Genomic DNA, 17789 nt, shown 5'->3' with positions numbered 1-17789 from the left:
ATCTGTTGTGTCACCCCTGCAGGAGCCACACCAATTCAGAGTACATATGCCATGGTCTCTTTCACATCCAACAACTGTAAGAGCAAAATCTGACCAAATCTGTGTAATGATGGAAGAAGAAGAATTCTTTGCGTGCAGTAAGTATATAGAGATTATAGGCAACAAAAGATGCTTATGTTTAGGCTTACCATACTATCCCTTTAATCCGGAACGCTCATGGATTACACAGGTTCTGTGGCTGATTAAAACAAGTTGAAATGCAGACTTAAAGTCAGCCAGTCACAGAACCTGTGTAATTCATTAAGGTCCCGGTTTAAGGAGGTATTATGGTAAACCTACATTTATGTTCAACTTTACATTAGTCCCTTCACCCCCACACCAGAAAGACACACAATGTACAGTAAGAAAAGTTTCTTCTCGCCACTGTCTGTGTATTTATCTCAGTAAAATAATTTATATTTCCAAAATAAAAGTTGCAATAAAAAAGCTAGTGTATATTTGTAATAAATTTATTGGTTGACATCTTTGTCTTTATGAGGTAGTAAAACAGCAGCACATAACAGTAAATCAAAATAATGATATGCACACGGAGATATTGTCAGAATTCTAAATATATGAAGCAAGTGCTTTGTTCTAATTACATAATTAGATCAAGGATTTAGCTTTATGCTCTTTCATCCTCAGGCTGAATATGAAATGGAATCCACCTTCCTCCTTTTCTTTTTACTGTTTCTTAAACTCCTTCATTAATACCTCCAATTTATATTACAGTACTTCTCCATCTCATTTCATTTTCACAAATGTTTGCTCGCATGTTTGGTATTATTTTACGCACATTTCTCCTACATATGTCTGAACATGACTCCTATGGGCATAGATTTCTCTTGAAGATTTTACCATTTAAGGTCAATGTAATGGGCTAGCAAATATTTATTAGATGGAATCTCTGGTGATTTTAACTTCTACCTGCTTGTTCTTAACAGTTATTGCTTTCCTCTACTGCTCTTCTGCAGCTTAATTTCCACCCAACCACAGCGGCCTTAACTCTTGTTTTGAGCAGGAACATTTTTCTATGTTGCACCTTCTTTAGCAAATTCTCCTAGACACAAGTCAAACGTGGTATATTATTTAGACAGTCAAAATGTAAACAAAAAAACAGGTAGATTATGGGGTATATTCAACTGAAGTCGAAAGCTGCCGTCTGTCGAAAAGACATCAGTTTTCGACTTTTTTAGGTCGGAAGGGGTTACAACCTATTCAATCTAACCCCAAATTATTCGACTTGTCAAAAAAGCTCAAGGATCAGCGGAATAGCTGCCGATCCGCGTGCTTGTGTCGAAAACATGGCCAAAACCGACAGGTTTTGGCCCACTTTTTTACCATCTCAATTCGACTTTAAAAAAAGTCGAAGTGAGATGCGGGAGCAGAGACGGGGAGAGCAGCAGGCAGACGGGGAGAGCAGCGCCGGAGGATGTATCACAGCCGCCGCTCACAGCAGCATCCACCCGTTCCAGCAAGCGAGACCTCGCTTGCTGGAGCCGGGTGGACGCTGCAGTGAGCGGCAGCTGTGATGCGGGGATGGGGAGAGATGAGGGAGAGCTGCGGGCAGATGGGGGAGAGCAGCGCTAGAGCAGTGGCTATACAGCCGCTGCTGTAGCGCTACTCTCCCCCGTCTGCCTGCGGATCTCCCCCATCTAAGCTCCTACATCTCAATTCGACTTTTTTTAAAGTCGAATTGAGAATGCATTGACTAGCCCAGGTCGGATCCATTCTGACAAATGAATGTCGGAATGGATCCAACTTAAATTGAATATACCCCTTTGTAGACAACCAAAATGTCAATATAGATCTTATGTCGACATCAATATGCATCAAAATGTTGACAGGGACATAATGTAGACATGCATATATGTAGACAATGAATATATAAACAGGTTAATATGTAGACAATCAAAATGTAGACATGGTCAGAATGTCGACATTTAAAATATTGACATGTGAAATAGAGACATGGTCAGAGTGTGGACATATATTATGAATGTCAACATTTTGACCACTTCAATATATAAACATGTCAAATGTTGACATTCATAATATATGCATGACTAGAAATTAGAGACAGCCAAGGAGCACAGAAATTTAAACTCAATAAAAATATATACAGTAGACAATTTATATTCATTAGAGAAAATAATATATATAACACAACCACTATTCAATTAGTAAACATATAAAAACGAATACACTGTTGTATAAAAAAATCATACATAAAATTACATAAATATATGGACTATGGAAAAGCTGGAAATAATGCACTCACTTATCGCCAAACACTGCAGTTGGTGGGACAATTCAGCGTTAATATTACCAAATGAATAAAATGTATTCTCCTTATCACCGGTATGGAACAGCAATCTGAACCACTTTGATATAATCCAAGGCAGGGTATGCACTATGTTAATCCTGGGGGAATCCTGGTAATACAGTATCAAAGGGAAGCTCATATTCTTGTAGCAGTCATCAAATAATAGTTGTTAATCAGTGTTCATCAGCCACCACACAGCCAGAAGAATTGGTTAACCAGAAAAGCCACCACTGCAAAAATGTATACTGAGGTATTATATTGTCACTTACCAGGAGGAAGAAAACCCCCCCACAGTATTTAGTTAATATAGGGCAAGTAATTGCAAACTATAGGGTGATTCTGTTGTAAAGCTCATCTGTAGCTAGTGCAGCTGGTTTGATGTGCAATGATCAATTCATTGAGACAAATATCAAAGCTGTAACAAATGGATGCTGTTGATAAGGCATATCATTCATGCACAGTTCAGAACACACTGTCAGTTTGTATAAATGTGGTAGCACAGCTACCTGTAGATTAGGCTCACTCCTTTAGCTGGAACAGCAGTGGTTATCAGAGATAGAGCCTTACAATAGGAACAGGCCTCTGCTTGTACTGGAGATCTTCAATCAAAGCATGCAGTGGGAACAAGATGTATATGATGATGCTCAGAAATAACTGGAGCCACAATAGGAAAAGTCAGATGCATGTCCCTGCCATTATGTTTGCCAATTTTTGCAGTGGGAGCAGATAAATCAGTCATCCATGAGGTGGTATATATGTGACCAGCAACTAATAGGGGGAACTTATTAATTATATTAGGTTCATCAGTGTCCATCCATGTTGGCAGTAATGAAGCATAGATAAAATGTGGTTGCAAACATAATAAGTATCTATGAGAGGAAGAATATCACATAATCACATTGAACAGATTCATTAAATATATAGATAGATAGATATAAATAGATATATTCATATTAACAAACATAATAAAAATAAGATTTTACTTACCGGTAAATCTATTTCTCGTAGTCTGTAGAGGATGCAGGGACTCCGTAAGGACCACGGGGAATAGACGGGCTCCGCAGGAGATAGGGCACTTTAAGAAAGCTTTGAATTCTGGGTGTGCACTGGCTCCTCCCGCTATGTCCCTCCTCCAGACCTCAGTTAGGGAAACTGTGCCCAGAGGAGATGGACAGTACGAGGAAGGATTTTTGTAAACCTAAGGGCGAGATCCATACCAGCCACACCAATCACACTGTATAACTTGTGATAAACTACCCAATTAACAGTATGAACAACAACATAGCCTCGGGTCAACCGATAAACTATAACATAACCCTTATGTAAGCAATAACTATAAACAAGTCTTGCAGAAGAAGTCCGCACATGGGACGGGCGCCCAGCATCCTCTACGGACTACGAGAAATAGATTTACCGGTAAGTAAAATCTTATTTTCTCTAACGTCCTTGAGGATGCTGGGACTCTGTAAGGACCATGGGGATTATACCAAAGCTCCCAAACGGGCGGGAGAGTGCGGATGACTCTGCAGCACTCTCCTCCTCAGCCAGGGTATCAAACTTATAGAACTTTGCAAAGGTGTTTGACCCCGACCAAGTAGCTGCTCGGCACAACTGTAATGCCGAGACCCCTCGGGCAGCCGCCCAAGAAGAGCCCACCCTCCTAGTGGAATGGGCCTTAACCGATTTAGGCAATGGTAATCCTGCCGTAGAATGTGCCTGCTGAATCGTGTTACAGATCCAGCGAGCAATAGTCTGCTTTGAAGCAGGAGCGCCAACCTTGTTGGCCGCATACAGAACAAACAGAGCTCCAGTCTTCCTGATCCTAGCTGTTCTGGTCACATAAATCTTCAAAGCCCTGACCACATCCAGGGACTCGGAATCCTCCAAGTCCCGTGTAGCCACAAGCACGACAATAGGTTGGTTCACATGAAAAGATGAGACCACTTTTGGCAGAAATTGAGGACGAGTCCTCAACTCTGCCCTATCCACGTGAAAAACCAAGTATGGACTTTTATCTGATAAAGCCGCCAATTCTGAAACACGCCTTGCCGAAGCTAATGCCAACAACATGACCACTTTCCACGTGAGGTATTTCAACTCCACTGTTTTGAGTGGTTCAAACCAAGGTGACATGAGGAAACGTAACACCACGTTAAGATCCCAAGGCGCCACCGGAGGTACAAAGGGAGGCTGAATATGCAGCACTCCCTTCACAAAAGACTGTACTTCAGGAAGAGAGGCCAATTCTCTTTGAAAGAAAATGTATAAGGCCGAAATTTGGACCTTTATGGACCCTAATTTTAGGCCCAAATTCACTCCTGTTTGAAGGAAGTTAAGTATACGGCCCAAATGGAACTCCTCCATAGGAGCAGCTCTGGCCTCACACCAAGAAACATATTTTCGCCATATACGGTGATAATGTTTCAACGTCACGTCTTTCCTAGCCTTGATCAGGGTAGGAATGACCTCATCCGGATTCCCTTTTTCCGCTAGGATTCGGCGTTTAACCGACATGCCGTCAAACGCCGCCACGGTAAGTCTTGGAACAGACAGGGCCCCTGCTGCAGCAGGTCCTGCCTTAGAGGAAGAGGCCACGGATCTTCTGTGAGCAACTCTTGCAGCTCCGGATACCAAGTCCTCCATGGCCAATCTGGAACAATGAGGATTGTTCTGACCCTGCTTATTCTTATTATTCTCAACACCTTGGGTATGAGAGGAAGAGGAGGAAACACAAAGACCGATCTGAACACCCAAGGTGTCACCAGAGCGTCTACCGCTACCGCCTGAGGGTCCCTTGACCTGGCGCAATACCGCTTTAGCTTTTTGATGAGACGGGATGCCATCATGTCTATTTGAGGCAGTCCCCACCGACCCGTGATCTGTGCGAAGACTTCTTGATGAAGTCCCCACTCTCCCGGATGCAGGTCGTGCCTGCTGAGGAAGTCCGCCTCCCAGTTGTCCACCCCCGGGATGAACACTGCTGATAGTGCACTTACATGGCCTTCCGCCCAGCGTAGAATCCTGGTCACTTCTGCTATGGCCACTCTGCTCCTTGTTCCGCCTTGGCGGTTTATATGAGCCACTGCCATGACATTGACTGAATCAGAACCTGTTTTCCCCAAAGCAATTCCTCCGCTTGACGCAGGGCGTTGTATATGGCCCTCAACTCCAGGACGTTGATGTGGAGACAAGTCTCTAGATTTGACCAGAGACCTTGGAAATTTCTTCCCAGTGTGACTGCTCCCCAGCCTCGGAGGCTTGCGTCTGTGGTCACCAGGACCCAGTCCTGTATGCCGAACCTGCGACCCTCTAGTAGGTGAGCACTGTGCAGCAACCACAGGAGAGATACCCTGGTCCTGGGAGACAGGGTGATCCTTTGATGCATTTGTAAATGGGACCCGGACCACTTGTCCAAGAGGTCCCATTGAAAAGTCCTCGCATGGAACCTGCCGAAGGGGATGGCCTCGTATGAAGCAACCATCTTCCCCAGAACCCGTGTGCAATGATGCACTGAAACCTTTTTTGGCTTTAATAGGTTCCTGACCAGGGCTGAACCTTTTCGATCGGAAGAAAAACCTTTTTCTGGTCTGTGTCTAGAATCAGGCCCAAAAAGGTCAGACGCGTTGTAGGGACTAGCTGGGACTTCGGTATATTGAGAATCCAGCCGTGTAACTGCAACGTCTTCATGGACAGAGACACGCTGTCCAGCAACTTCTCCCGAGATCTCGCCTTTATGAGGAGATCGTCCAAGTATGGGATAATTGTGACACCCTGCCTGCGCAGGAGCACCATCATTTCCGCCATTACCTTGGTGAAAATTCTCGGGGCCGTGGAAAGCCCAAACGGCAATGTCTAAAATTGGTAGTGAAAGTCCTGCACTGCAAATCTCAGGAACGCCTGGTGAGGGGGGAATATCGGAACATGAAGGTAAGCATCCTTTATGTCCAGGGACACCATCCAATCCCCCCCTTCCAGGCTGGCGATGACCGCCCTGAGTGATTCCATTTTGAACTTGAACCTCTTCAAGTACAGGTTCAGGGATTTTAGGTTTAAAATGGGTCTGACCGAACCGTCTGGTTTCGGGACCACAAACAGGGTTGAGTAATATCCCTCTCCTTGCTGGAGATGAGGAACTGTGACAATCACCTGTTGAATACACAATTTTTGGATTGCTGCCAACACTAGCTCCCTCTCTGACGGGGAAGCCAGCAGAGCCGATCTGAAAAACCGAAGAGGAGGCAAGTCTTCGAACTCCAGCCTGTATCCCTGAGAAAAAAATTCTAATGCCCAGGGATCCACCTGCGAGTGAACCCAGACGTGGCACGAGCCCCCACTAGATCTGCCTCTCCCCGGGAAGCCCCAGCGTCATGCGGCGGACTTTGCAGATGCAGGGGAGGACTTCTGCTCCTGGGAACTAGCTGTGTGCAGCTTTTTTCCCTTGCCTTTTCCTCTGGCAACAAAGGACGATCCCCGTACCTTCTTGCTCTTATTGGAACGAAAGGACTGCATTTGATAATGAGGTGCCTTTTTTGTATGCTGCGGGGGGACATAAGGTAAGAAATTCGACTTACCAGCCGTAGCAGTAGAGACAAGGTCCGAGAGGCCGTCTCCAAACAACTCCTCCCCTTTGTAAGGCAAGGACTCCATACGCCGCTTTGAATCGGCGTCTCCCGTCCACTTTCGGGTCCACAAGAGCCGCCTAGCAGAAATAGACATAGCGTTTATTCTGGAGCTTAATAAACAAATGTCTCTTTGAACATCTCTCATATACAAGGCAGCATCTCTGATATGCTCTATGGTCATTAAAATGGCATCCCTATCTAAGGTGTCAATCTCCGTAGATAAGGAATCTGCCCATGCCACAACAGCACTACAAACCCAGGCCGACGCCATAGCCCGTCTAACAATAGTACCTGAATGAGTGTAAATGTGCTTCATGGTAATTTCCTGCCTGCGATCAGCAGGATCCTTGAGGGAAGCCGTATCCTGAGAAGGCAGTGCCACCTTTTTGGATAAGCGTGTCAGCGCCTTGTCTACTTTAGGCGAAGATTCCCATCGTATCCATCCTATCCGTTTGTGATAAAGGATACACCATAAGAATCCTTTTGGGAACTTGTGATCTCCTATCTGGAGATTCCCAAGCCTTTTCGCACAATTCGCTCAGCTCAAATGAGGATGGAAAGGTGACCTCAGGCTTTTTCCCTTTATACATGTGTACCCTCGTGTCAGGGACAGGGGGTTCCTCAGTAATATGCAAAACCTCTTTAATGGCAATAATCATGTACCGAATACCTTTTGCCACCCTCGGCTGTAATTTTGCATCTTCATAGTCGACACTAGAGTCAGTATCCGTGTCGGTATCTGTGTCATCGATGTGGGATATGGTGCGCTTCTGAGACCCCGAAGGTCCTGGCGCCACAGGGACAGGCATGGTCTGGCTACCTGACTGATCCCTAGCTTCAGCCTTGTCTAACCTTTTATGCAATAGATTGACATTTCAGCATATACACCCATTCCGGTGTCGTCGTTGCCGACGGCGACATGACATTCAAGCACTCCCCCTCCACATTAAGCGAGCCTTCCTCGTCAAACATGTCGACACACGCGTACCGACACACTTCACACACACAGGGAAACTCTTTTCTGAAGACAGTATCCCCTTTAAGGCCCTTTGGAGAGACAGAGAGAGAATGCCAGCACACACCCCAGCGCTATACCCCTGGAAAAAAAAACACAGAATGCCCTTTTCCAGAAGCGCTGAGTAGTAATAAAACGTCAATTATGTGCCCCCCCTCTCCTTCAAACTCCCTTTCACCGTGTGTAAAGCAGGGGAGAGTGCGGGGAGCTTCCTCTCAGCGGTGCTGTGGAGAGAAAATGGCGCTGGTGAGTGCTGAGGGAGAAGCTCCGCCCCCTCGGCGGCGGGCTTCTGTCCCGCTCAAAGTTATTAAAAAATGGCGGGGGCTCTTTTATATACATGTACAGTGCCCACCTGTACATGTATATTGTCTTTTGCCATAAGAGAGGTGTTATATTGCTGCCCAGGGTGCCCCCCCTGCGCCCTGCACCCTTACAGTGACTGGAGTGTGTGAGGTGTATGGGAGCAATGACACACAGCTGCAGTGCTGTGTGAACATCAGTGAAGCTCTGAAGGCTTCTGTCGCCTGAGACGTCTTCTGACTTCGTTTCTTCTGGCTCTGTGAAAAGAACGGCAGCGCGTCTCTGGGAGTGAATGCCCAGGACGAACCTGTGTTCACCCCCTCTGGAGCTAATGGTGTCCAGTAGCCGAGGAAGCAGAGCCTATCATTTAAGAAGGTCTGCCCCTCTCTCCTCAGTCCCTCGATGCAGGGAGCCTGTTGCCAGCAGTGCTTCCTGTAAAAATATAGAAAAAATCCAAACAAAAATGCTTTCTAGGCAGAGAACTCAGGGGAGCTCCCTGCAGTGCACCCATTTCCCTCTGGGCACAGTGTAAAAACTGAGGTCTGGAGGAGGGGCATAGAGGGAGGAGCCAGTGCACACCCAGAATCCAAAGCTTTCTTAAAGTGCCCTATCTCCTACGGAACCCGTCTATTCCCCGTGGTCCTTACGGAGTCCCAGCATGCTCAAGGACATTAGAGAAATCCTAATTAAACACAAATCTATTTCCTTTATTTTATCTCAATAATTTATTTTGATGAACACTTTTACTTACAGATTTGCGGGACTTCCATGGGTACTAAGCTTTTCCCCACTTTTGCTTATTTGCATATGGGTCAGTTTGAGGATGAATACACCTGGGTGGTCATTTTGGGGCAAATTTGGTGCTCTATGGCAGATACATTGATAATCTGATTATAATCTGGGATGGGGATTCTAAATCTATTTCTTCTTTTTTATCTCATCTCTATTCAAATTATTTTTGTTTACTGTTTACTAGTACATATCACTCTTCCTATATTACCTTCTTGGATGTGGCCCTGTCAGTGTGGGATAACCAATTTATTACCATGACTTATTAGAAAGATGTTGACTGTAATGCATGGGTTTTAGCATGCCTTAATAGCAAAACTGTGGCAGGGCATGTTGGGATGTGTAGTTCCACCACAACTGGAGGGCTGCAGGTTGAAGACCCATGCTGTAGTGGGTTTCTTCATTATTCCAATTGTTATTATCAATCTTAGAAGGATAATATCCCCAAAGGCCAGTTTCTCAGATTTAAGCACAATTGAATCAATTCCTCAAAAAGACCCATAAAATAACTGTAGCCTTTAAAGAACAGGGATATCCAGAAGACAGTATTAATAATGCTCTTAGTATTGCCTTTAAAAGAGATAGGGAGACTAGGCAGAAAGTAAAAGTTTTATTTAAATTCTATAATCTGACACTTAAATAGGCTAACCACTTGAAAAATAAATGAACACAGTTTTTTCAAACATCAATAGAAAAGGGTATAATTTGTCAGACCGTCAGTTTACTAGAGATTAAACAAGTTTTAAAGAAAGTACTATCCTTTGCACCTAGTTCAGGACCAAGTGGTTTTTCTTTATTTATAGGTGTGAATCAGTTTATATGAAATATGCAGTAAAACGCCATTTTTTAAAACAAGACATGAAAAGTAATGCTATTTGTAGAAATGTTGAAGAAAAATGTAGAATTCCTAGTCTTGGGCAGACGCCAACATTCTTCCCTACTGAGTCAAGAGGGAATCACTTAGAGACATTTTTAAATTGATAAAAAATGGATTCTTACTAGATATGCCAGGAAACAAATAAACAAACTAGGAACAATTTGTCAAAAATATTAAAGAAGGGTATTAAAAAATTAGAAGAAAATAAAGAGTTGGTTATAAAGAATGCTGATAAGGACAGAGAGTAGTTATAATGAATCAAGGGAATTATATTAAAGAGGCCAATAGAATTTTAGGAGATGGTGATACATATAAAAAAATAAAAGATTATCAGAAAGGAGGGATTATAGGGGAGATTTATGATCTCCTTAAAAAGGTTTAGAAGATGGATTTGAGAAGTATTTGATTATTTATATGAACATCCTAGAACACCTATATTCTATTTCTTTCAAAAAATACATAAGCAGTATCTGAAACACCCCCTCCCATGTTACACCCAGATGCCCTATAATATCAGGTATAAACTCAGTAACATCACACTTATCTCAATTTGTGGACTTGTGTACGAAGAAATATGTACCTAAATTGGATTAACATTTAAATAACATGTGTTACAAATTTTGATTGAATTCCAAAGGTCTGATGAATACATTTGGTTCTTAATTGATAAATTCCCTGTATATAATTATTCTACATGTAAAAAGCATTGACATTAGAAATAAACTTGGAGAGTTATTTAGAGGTTAGGGAGAAAGATAATTTTTATTGTAGCTTGCTTAGAGTATATATTGAAAAATATATTTTTTTAAAATTTGAGGACCAATATTTGGTTCAGAAGATGTGGGACAGCAATACGGACACAATGTGCACGGAGTTTTGCAAATGTATATCTTGGTGTATGGGAGAGAGAATATTCAGTACCCCCTTAAAAATCTGAATTTTGATAGAATTAAATTGTACCAATGATATATAGATGATATTATAATTATATGGAGTGGAACAAACCAAGAGTTTGTAGATTTTTTAAATTTAAATGATTAAAATTTGAAATGTACATATAATTATCAAAGAGAGAGAATTAAATCTTTACATCTAGTTATGAATATTACTGATTGGAAAAATGGTGGGTTGATATGAACATATACCCATAGCAAATCACTAGATAGTAACAGCTATGTACATTTTGAAAGCATATTGAAACTGGAAGAAGAATATACCTTTTTCAAAATTTTTAAGAATCAGATGTAACTGTGCTGATGATGAGAAATATGAAGAGCAAGCAGGGATATATTGTAAAAGATTTACAGAGAAGTACACTAAACCCCTAATTAATGAGAGTAAAAATAAAGCAAAAAATACTTGCTCAAAAAGACCTATTAGTCTATAAAGAAAAAGGAGATTTTTGCAATAAAGATTTTTTGTGGCTTTTGTAACAACCTTTCATAACAGGGAAAATTACATAAAGAAAATTCTAAACAAACATTGGAGTATAATAACTTTAGATCCAATACTGAGTAAAGGTATCTAAGAGAAACCACAAGTTGTTTTTAAAACTGCTCAGTCTTTAAAGAACAAACTTGCTCCAAGCTAGTTAACACCTATAAAAGAAAAGGCTAAATGTATGGGAAACGTGAAGGGGTTTTATCCGTGCTCTCATTGTCAAGTAGTGTAAATATTGTAGCAAAGAGAAAACTACATTTATAGGCACTGGGAAGAAAATACAAGAGAGATAAATTCACTGATGAATTGTCAGACTGGAACATATCTATCTAATAGAGTGTAAATGTGGTAAAAAAATATGTCGGGAGGACAAAGAGACAGCTGAAACTCTGTATTTTAGAACACACTAGGAATATTGTGAACAAAGTTAAACATCATAGCATCCCCAGACACTTTGAAGAATGGCAGCAATATTCATTACAGAATTTTTCATTTAAAGCGAATGAACATGTGGTCCCTGATGATAGAAAAGATGATTTCGCTGGAAAATTGGCACGTAGAGAGACCTTTTGGATTTATACTGTACTTTGAAAACATTAGTCACGTCTGGTTTAAATAAAAACTGTGATATTGTTCCATTCCTGAGAGATTAATGTAGTTATAAAATGTTCCTGTTTTCTTTTTAACTGGTCAAAAGAGCTGAGGGAGAATGCTAACATAATCTGTAGTTGAATGTGTAACATTCCAAGTCTGTGCAGCAAGGTATTCTTTTCTGTTACTTTGTTGTTTTTAAGTGACACAATTGATGTTATATATGTAACTACTAAGAAGAAATCCTGGTAATGAGGCACAATATATCACGTGATATATAAATAATTTTAATTTGTTGTAGTTTTTAAAAAATATATATTTACAGCTGTAACATTCTATGTGATATTGTGAGTATATGTATATTTTATGATGATATTCATATATTAAAAATGATGAATATTATTGATGATTGTAAAAGTACTGGCTAATTGAACATGAACTGAAAAGGGATGCACTGAATGAGATAGATGTTTATTGTAATGAGAATGGGTATAAATATACATGCTTTGTGAGTGACTAGCCATGCCCACTGATGAAGGTAAAAACTGAAATGCTTTTGGGGAAAGCCACTGGGAGAGTGATGTGGATGAGGTTATGTTACAGACCAAAGAGACAGATGGATACTGGGATCTGTCAAAATGTCTGGAGAGAAAGTACAGGCAGTGAAAGAGCCAGACATGTGCTTGGAGAGACACGGCTGCTGCATTTTAACTGTTGGAGCCAGATGTAAGATTGCTTATGCCCTGTATGACCAAGTGTCACTGAGATAAGCCAGTTCATAATTTTTCAATGTATGTGCAAATTTTAAATAAAAGTTATGTTTTTAAACAATACCACACTATCTGCACCCTTTTTTTCTACATTATATATAGATACATTCAAATTGACAGACATAATAAAATCTTAATTAAACACAAATCTATTTCCTTTATTTTATCTCATAATTATGTTCTATTTGATGCACAAATTTACTTACAGATTTACGGGACTGCCATGGGCACCAAGTTTTCCCCCACCTTTGCCAATTTGCATATGGGCCAGTTTGAGGATAAATACATCTGGAGTGGTCCTTTTGGGGCAAATTTGGAGATCTATGGAAGATACATTGACAATCTGATTATAGTCTGGGATGGGGATTCTAAATCTATTTCATCTTTATTTTATTCTCATCTCTATTCAATTTTTTTTTGGCTATAGTTCACTAGTACATTTCACTCTTCTTATATTACCTCCTTGGATGTGGCCCTGTCGGTGTGGCATTACCAACTTATTACCATGACTTATAAAAAAGATGTTGACTGTAATGGGTTCCTTCACTATTCAACCTTGGAAGGATAATATCCCTAAAGACGAGTTTCTCTGACTGAAGCACAACTGAATCAGTTCCTCAGACAGGCCCATGAATTAACTGTAGCTTTTAGAGTACAGGTGTATCCAGAAGAAATTAGTAATAATGCTCTTAGTGATGCCTTTAACAGAGATAGGGAGACTTTACTTGCTCTGGAAAATTGGCATACTTTTATTGACCCCCAAACTGAGTTTACAAACCTTTTTCATGGCTTCATTTATTTTCTGTTCAAAGCAAATTAAAAATATATTATTTAAGAAAATCTTCATATATTGAATTTGAATAAAACTTTGACTTCCTGCCTTGATCAGCATAAATTGATTGTTTAAAAGGCCAGCCATCTGAAAAATCAATTAGCACGTAGTTTTTTCAAGCCCCATGTCATCACTAAGGATTCTGGTTTGATAGGGAATAATCGATTACCTGATAAACCATGAAGTTCTTATAAATATAGTGTAGAGTAATTAAAAGAATATCATTAATACCCACAGATACTAGAACTGAAGAGTATGAGTATTAATTAGTGCATTAGGCCATATGGCCTTTCCATCGGAAAGAGTGCTTTTAGGCTTTAGTTAGAGGTTTAGACCTCTATATTTAAAAAATACCAACAGATTTAATTATGTCTGTTAATTTGAATGTATCTATATAGATAGATTTGAGCTGCCCTTTGCTATTCCAAGGATTCCTCCAGGATTGGATGAGATCAATGCAATTCAGATTACTGTTCCATATCGGTTATAATGAAGTTGAATTTTATTAATTAAGTAATATTAACCCTTATTTATCCCACCAACTGCAGTAGTGGGAATAGGCTAGCCAGGGCCGTCTTTTCGTATGGGCTCAATGGGCTCTTGCCCAAGGGCCCAAGAAGTATAAGGGCCCTAGGCTGATATCTGAGGGTCCCCTCTTTCCAGGGGTACCAGATTTTTGAAAATCGGCCCTAGGGAACCAGAGATATCCGAGTTCAAAGCAGTGGTCCCCATCCAGGCCAGTTCATTGATATTACCATCAAGATATCTCGGGCTCTGTATGACTTAGAGTTTTTGTGATGGTACATTTCAAAAGATGTGACTCTTCCCTTTCGGTGGACACTAGCAGCTTGTCTCTACTATGCCCAGAACCAGAGATATCAGCCTTCAAGCAGCTGGTCCCTGCTCAAGCTCCACACGCCTAATATGCAGTTTTGTATATTTGTTGGTGGATTGTTCTGGCTTCTGAACTCTGATCCCGAATTCCCCAGAACCTCCTGACAGGTGAAAGACTCTAATTTTTTTCTCCCATGCAAAGCTAAGAAATATTTTTCCAGGAACTTGACATATCTGCAGTCAAGCAAGCTGCCCTCCAACCAGAAAATGATGAAAATGAAGCCCACTCCACTATCGACCCCTCCCTTACATATTAAACACCCCATACCACCCTGGAAGTCATGTACCAGGGCCCCTTCATTCAGCCCAATGTGAACTTTCTATAGTTTAGTGTTCTCCCTCCCGCCCCATCTGTGCAGTAAAGGAGTAATTAGCAGAAAGTACTGCTCCAGGTCCTACATGCTGAGCGGAAGCTAGAACACCCCCTACCGTCCGTGGGATATCAAAGCTGCCGTTGATAGCACCCCCACCCATGGAGGATGGGTAGGGGCCCCAGTGTATTGCTGTGCCCAGGGGCCCACACTGCTGTTAAGACGGCCCTGAGGCTAGCGCAATATTTTCAGATTTTCTTGAGTCAATATATTTATATATTTTTCTGTATGATTTTTTTTATACTGTATTGTTATGTGTTTACTAATTGTACAGAAGCTGTTATATTTTCTTAATAACTATGAATTGTCTATACATTTTCATTGTTGTTTACTTTTTTGTGCTCCTTGACTATCTCTAATTTTAGGGACTCTGTCAATTCAATTGCGTTTTTTTTTTTAAATATTAAGAATAAATTCTTGTGGAAGCACCAATATTGTTCTAAGGGAGAGTATTTCTATATCATATTGTATTTATAATACAATTGCACCCAAAAGTACAGTATATCCTGATTTCAGTTATAATTCTTCTTACGGTTTTAGTTTTGCCTAGTTACTAAGCGATAGAGCAATTGCAATTGAATAGGTGATTTGAGGGAGAGCGCATACCTGCAAAAACCATGCTTTTTAGGCAAAAAAGCAGCAAAAACCATGAAAACGGTAATCGCTGTAAGTTACAGCAATTTCACAGCTAACTGAATTTGTCCCATAGTGTAATAGAAATATACTGCATCTAAAAATAGTGCACATACAATAAATAAATACATACATACAACAATAAAAAATGTAACACAACAATATAGACTAAAAAGCTAAACTGTAGTAAATGTAATACTCCACACTAATGAAAAAGTCTCAATTGGTGGTTATAATGAGACACTTACTGAATACTTACCAGGTGAAATAACAGCAAAGAAAAACTGAACAGGAATATAAACCTGGAATACATGGTCTCCTGGAGAAGAGGGAAACATTATTAAATGAGATTTCACAATTTAGAGTGAAAGTCCAACGAACTCCAGATTCCAGCTCCAAATGGGGCACAGTGATCGTAGATCCCACACCGTTAATAGATGACTTCAGTGCAATACATTAAAGGTGGAGAATCTAGCTGATAGTAACTTGTATACAATGCCAATAAATGGGGCTGCAGCAGAGAGCTATTGGCCGGCTGCTTACTTCCCATGTCAACTCACTGCGTTGGTAGCAGCTGTATAGTCCTGAGGTCGCTACCCGCTTGGTGGTGAAATGATATGTCCTGCGGTCAATAGCTGTGGCAAATGACATGCCAAGTAACCCGTATTTTGACTGTATCAATATTTTGAATATCGACATTTTAGCTGTTGATATTTTAACTGTATCTACATTAACTGTCGACCTAATGAATCTGTCGACATAATACCCATGTTGACCTTTTAATTGTTGTTATTTTAACCATGACGACAATACAGTTGACATTTTGATGTCAACCTTTTGATTGTCTAAGTTCTGTTTACATTTTAACTACACCCCACAAGTCATGTTATAAAAGGGACCAATTGAGTGAAACTGTGACAGATGAGGATTGTGCTTGGCACCAGGATGATTCTGGATATGGTGGCACTTAACACAATTCATTTCACTATCTCTAATCCACACTTTATCAAGCCCAGGTCAGTAGTGAGGCAGTTCTAGCACTTACAGAAGAACTTCAGTACATGAGAATATAGGTCTGCTGGTCTGAGAACCCTAACATGTATTCAGTGATGTGTGACACTACAGGAGCTATGCACTATAACTCCTGAAGGGGCATGCAAATCATGTATGCAAAGTATTCATGTGGAGCTGCAAAGCATCCTAATTTATTCAGGCACATTTGCACCTAGTAGTTGTCCATCATGGGGCGCATTTTGTGTCATCATTGCCTTACTGTACTTTGGCTGCTTCTATACATCCCATATACCCCCTTTTCTCCCTTGGCCTGGCCTGGCCCCCTTGGTGTATTGATTTTTTAGTGCAAAATGTGACCAAGAAGACAGTGCAGAGACTTTCATCTGGTATTGGCATGCATTTGCACACTTAAATAAAAGAACAATCTGTTGGTAATAAAGCTGCACTTTACTCTGAATGAGCTTAATTTCCATTCAACTCTGTGGAGCTGCAATTTAAGGGGCATCTGCAAAACATCCTTTATAGTGGTATTATAACATTATGCTGTATTGTGGCATATGTAATCAGATGTATTTAGTAACATTATGGGACAATGATTTCCCATTGTAATTCATAAAAGCATATTGATACATGGTAGAGCGTAAATTTCAATGTACTTAGCATAATGAGGCTTACATCTGAGTACGCTTACCATACTATCTCTTTAAACTGGGACACTCATAAATTACACAGGTTCTGTGGTTGGTTCAATTCAAACCTGCATTTCACATGGGTGTTACAGACTGAATACCTGGTGTGACAACTAGGGAGTTCCAGTACTCATGAATGAAGCTGCGGCCAGTATTAATGACTGCAGCAACTCGTGCTCTACCCCTGACTCCATTACCCCTCTTAGTGGTTGGATGGTGCCTGTGGTGCTAAAGTTCTTGTGCCCACGGCAGTGTGTTTGAATGGGCGAATTAGGTCCACCCAAACTCCGATGCCCCTCGGTCTTATAAAGTGACAAGGCACCACCGGAGACTGCGAGTGAGTAAGGGGGAACCTAACTAACCCGGCAACACCAATGCACGAGTGATAATGAGACCAACAATGGATTTAGATGTTGTAAGCAAAAAAACAGTGAGAGCAACAATGCTCAGGGATGTTAAAGATATAAATATAAATAAAGAACTGTTAGCGTGGATAGTCCATGAAAACCTAAACACCATCTGGCAAGATCTGGTCAAGAATCAAACAGTCGAAGTCTCCAGGTCACAGCACAACAGATAAGTAATAA

The 17789-nt window shown here is 40.9% G+C and overlaps 1 long non-coding RNA gene across 1 annotated transcript; it reads right to left on the bottom strand.

Moving 5' to 3' along the window:
* Positions 1–542: 542 nt before the first annotated feature.
* Positions 543–13082, bottom strand: LOC135054756 (uncharacterized). The gene is made up of 3 exons (XR_010243575.1): positions 12976–13082; positions 2321–2474; positions 543–1099 (listed from the first exon to the last, which is right to left on the bottom strand). It is a non-coding gene; the product is annotated as an uncharacterized LOC135054756 (long non-coding RNA).
* Positions 13083–17789: the final 4707 nt, after the last annotated feature.

Source organism: Pseudophryne corroboree, chromosome 1 (assembly GCF_028390025.1).
Source record: "Pseudophryne corroboree isolate aPseCor3 chromosome 1, aPseCor3.hap2, whole genome shotgun sequence".
Classification (NCBI taxonomy): domain Eukaryota; kingdom Metazoa; phylum Chordata; class Amphibia; order Anura; family Myobatrachidae; genus Pseudophryne; species Pseudophryne corroboree.
This window is presented reverse-complemented; position numbering and strand designations above follow the sequence as displayed.